Below are 4,563 nucleotides of genomic sequence, written 5' to 3'. Positions count from 1 at the left end.
TGTTTCCATCATTTATTTCTCAGCCCATTTATCATTTGTATAAAGAAAGGCTACTGATTTATTTGAGATAATTTTATAGCTAGCTACTTTGTGGAAGTTGTTTATCAGATGTGGAAGTCCTCTGGTTGTATTTGGGGGTTTTACAGATATACTATCCTATCCTCCACAAATAGTGATACATAGACTTCTTCCTTTCCAACTTGTATGCTCTTGGTATCCTTTTGTTGTCTTATAGCTCTAGCTAGAACTTTGAGTATTATGTTGAATAGATAAAGGGAAAGTGGGCATTCTTTTCACTTATTTTAATGTAATTGCTTCAAGTGTCTCTCCATTTAATTTTATATTGGCTGTTGGTTTGCTGAATATTGCTTTTGTATCATTAGGTATGGGCTTTTTACAAATGTAGGTGCCCTTTCATTTGGGGCATTGATGCTAAGAATTGAGACTTTCTCTTGGTGGATTTTTCTGTTGATGAATATGAAGTGTCCTTCCCCATCTCACTTGATAACTTTTGGTTGAAAGTTTATTTTATTGGATATCAGGATGGAAACTCCAGGTTGTTTCTTTTAACCATTTGCTTGGAAGACTTTTTTCCAGCCTTTTCTTCCGAGGTAATACCTGTCTTTGTTATTTAGGTATGTTTTTATATGTAGCAAAATGCTGGACCCTGTTTGTGTATCCAGTCTGTTAGCGTATATCTTCTTATTGGGGAATTGCACCTATTGTTATTGAGATATGAAAGACAGATGATTGTTAGTTACTGTTGTGTCTGTTGTTGCAGGTGGCATTATGTACTTGTGATTTTCTACTTTTTCCTTTGTTGTGAGATTAATATCTTGTTTTTTCTTTGGTGTAGGTACCCTCCTTGGAGTTTTCATTCTAGAATCTTTTGTAGGGCAGGATTGGTAGATAGATATTGTTTGCATTTGTTTTTGTTCCTGTAATATTTGACTTCTCCATCTATGTTAATCAAGAGTTTTGATGGGTATAGAGCATGGGCTGGCATTTATGTTCTCTTATCATCTGCATGATATCTTTCCAGGTTCTTCTGGCTTTTCGTGTCTCTGTTGAGAAGTCTGGTCTAATTCTGATAGGTCTGCCTTTATATCTGACTTGACCTTTTCCCCTTAACAGTTTTTAATATTGTTTGTTTGTTCACTAGTTTAGTGTTTTGATTATTATGTGATGAGAGGATTTTCTTTTCTGTTCTAATCTATTTGGTGTTCTATAAGCTTCTTGCACATTTATGGCCATCTCTTTCCTTATGTTGGGGAACTTTTCTTCTATGATTTTGTTGAAGATGGTTTTGGGTCCTTTGACCTGGGAATATTTGCTCTTCTCTATTCCTATTATTCTTGGATTTGGTTTTTACATTCTGTCCTGGATTTTGTGGATGCTTTGGGTTAGGAGTTTTTTATGTTTTGAATTTTCTTTGACAGTTGTGTCAATATCTTTTATTACTAGATATTTTCTTTATTTACGCTTCAAATGTTCTCCCCTTTCCGGGTTTCCCCTCAGAAATCCCCCTATCCCCTCTCCTCCCCCTGCTCACCAGCCTACCCACTCCTGCTTTGGTATCTTCTATACCTGAGATTTTCTCTTTGATCTCATGTATTCTGACCTCTTTCCTAAGTTGTCCATTTCAACAGTTTTCTCCATTTGTGTTTTCTCTATTGTTTCTAGTTCCACTTGTAGGTCTTGGACTGCTTTGTTCAATTCTTTACCTGTTGGATTGTGTTTTTCTATATTTCTGTAAGGGATATATTTGTTTCTTCTTTAAGAGCTTCTACCTGTTTTCCTGTGTTTCCCTGTATTTCTTTCAGTGAGTTATTTATATCCTCCTTAAAGAACTCTACTATCTTCATGAGATAGGATTTTTGGTTAGTTTCCTGCTTTTCAGTTGTGTTGGTATATCCACGGCATGCAGTGTAGGGAGGTCTGGGTTCTGATGATGCCAAAGTACATTGGCTTTTGTTGCTTATGGTTCTGTACTTGCCTTTTGCCATCTGGTTATTTCTTGTGTTAGCTGGTCTGAATGTCTCTGTCTGGAGACTGCCTCTTGTTTCCCTGGGTTGCTGCAGTTCTCCTGGGAGGCCTGTGGCCCTGGCTGTAGCAGACCTCCTGTCAAGCCTTTAGATTGTGGTGTCTTCAGAGGATCATTTTCACTGGTGACTTGGCCTGGCTGCAGATGCTCTCATGGGAGGCCTTTAGACTATGGGGTGTTCAGGTAAGCAGACGAGCTGCTGATCTGTTGCCCTAGCTACAGCAGATATCCTGGGAGGCATTCTGACTCTTGGGTCTTCAGAGTAGTAGTCAAGCTATTACCCTGCATGTAGCTGGTCTCCTGGGAGGCCTTCAGTCTTTGGGTTCTATTGCTCTGTGTACAGCAGAACTCCTAGGAAGCCTTCAGATTGTGGGGTCAGTTTCCCTGCATGCAGCAAACCTCATGGGAGACCTTCAGACTGTGGTGTCTTCAGAAGAGCTGATATTTGTTTTCTTAATGACTGCCATTTTGATTGCTATATGGAGCATCCATGTTGATTACATTTCAATCAATGATAAAAGAGAACTGTTTATACTTACAGAATTACATTGATTTATTAAGGGAATTGTTCTGGGAAAAAAGATAATTCAAAAGTACTGCATACAATATGTAATGATTCAACTTAGATAATGTATATAAAATCACAAGTAAATGGAAATGGAGAAAGGCTTAGTGATTATTAGGTGCTAAAGACAATGTGAGCATAGGAAAGAGGATAGATAGGATTAGGTTATTCTGACAAAAGACATGTTTTAATTGAACTCTATGTTATTGCCAGTTGAGAAAAAGACTAAATACAATGAATACAACCCACTTTAAGCGGAACGACAACAGTGTAAATGTACTAAGTTTTCTAGGCTTCCAGCTCAGACTTTTCTATATATTTCAAAAGTATAACCCGTATCTGGGAATACGTCATAGTTTGTGTCTGGATCTCTACATTGTTCTCCCCCTCTTTTTTACCCATCATACCATCATAAATTCTTTATTTAGTCCTTTCATTAATTATCAATTATCCCATCATTGCTCAGAAATTAAACACCAGTTTTCTGAGATCCTTGCACAAAGTAGAAAACAAGGTTTAGAGGGTATCTAAGTAGATTTTTACCCTGACATTGAGAATTGCAAATTTTTCATGTGACCAAAGCTGAATATTTTCTTAGTAGATGAGTTTTGGTTTATTTTGTGTTTTTGTTTTTTCCAAATAATTCATCTGCCTCTGGTTAGAATGAACACCATTATTGAAATGAAATTCTTTTGTCCTTCAAGGAAACAAACAAACTAACAAACAAAACCCTAAATAATGTATAAGAAGAAACCACACTAATCCTGTGTGTGCACGGATACTGTTTGCTATTCTGCTGAGTGTTCTGTTCTCATCACATTGTTCATTCATTCTTTTTATCTTTGTTTGTTCATTTTGGTAAGGCAGGCAGCAACACTGTCCCAGTTTCATAGATGAGGACCCGATGCTCAAAAAAAAAAAAAAAAAAAAAAATCACAGAAAGGTCAGGGCCATATAGGCAGACATGAGAATTTGTAGTCCAAGGCTTCCTTTGCTACCCAGGTTTTCCTCACTGAGGGAAAACACACTTTATATCAGAGACCCCCCATACATTTATAAATTATAACCATTATCTTAGAATGGTTTATAGCTTATGCCCAGACCTGTCCCTTCCTACATCTCTAATTTTCACCTAGCATGTTATAATAGAAAAATTGTACACTTTTATTTTGTTTGCTTGGATTTTTTTGTTTTGTTTTCGAGACAGGGTTTCTCTGTATAGCCCTGGCTGTCCTGGAACTCACTTTGTAGACCAGGCTGGCCTCGAACTCAGAAATCCGCCTGCCTCTGCCTCCCAAGTGCTGGGATTAAAGGTGTGCGCCACTACTGCCCAGCTAAATTGCAGTTTTTAAATTACCAACAATTTAATTTCATCTATCACCTCATGTCTCAGGAATTAAACAACAGATATCTAAGGTCCTTGCACAGAAGGCAGAAGAAGCTGGAGAAAGGTAGGAGAACAACAATAGCCTGACCTTATGTAATTATGGAAGTTTAGGACCACTTCTCAACTTAGTACTTCTATCCCTTATCATGATACCACAGGGATCAACTTGGAACACATCTCAGGTTAATAAAATGGAGATTTCTTCATAAGAAAGACACTCAAATAATTTAAATATGCTAGTTTGTTTTTTTATGAGTTTGAGAGAGAGAAAAGTTGTGGATTAGGAGGGAAAATAGGGAGGTTCTGGGAGAAGATGGGGAGGGAGAAACTATACTGTGTATAAATTAACTATCTTCAATTAAATATTTTAAAAGAAATAAAAGAAAGACAATGTTAAAGAACTCTGAAATCTCAAAGAAAGTGAGGTTATCTCTCTTGGTGCTGAGTCTGATCCTTTTATATTTGTCCAGCACCCTAAACATTATTACTAAATGTGATATTTATAAACAAAGGTCTATGTATGCCTGTAATCCTCCTGGACATTCCATAGCCAGTAGATGGAGCTTC

The sequence above is a fragment of the Mus musculus genome, chromosome 2 (assembly GCF_000001635.26).
Source record: "Mus musculus strain C57BL/6J chromosome 2, GRCm38.p6 C57BL/6J".
Classification (NCBI taxonomy): Eukaryota; Metazoa; Chordata; class Mammalia; order Rodentia; family Muridae; genus Mus; species Mus musculus.
The sequence above is the reverse complement of the archived record's forward strand: the minus strand, read 5'-3'. Positions refer to the sequence as shown.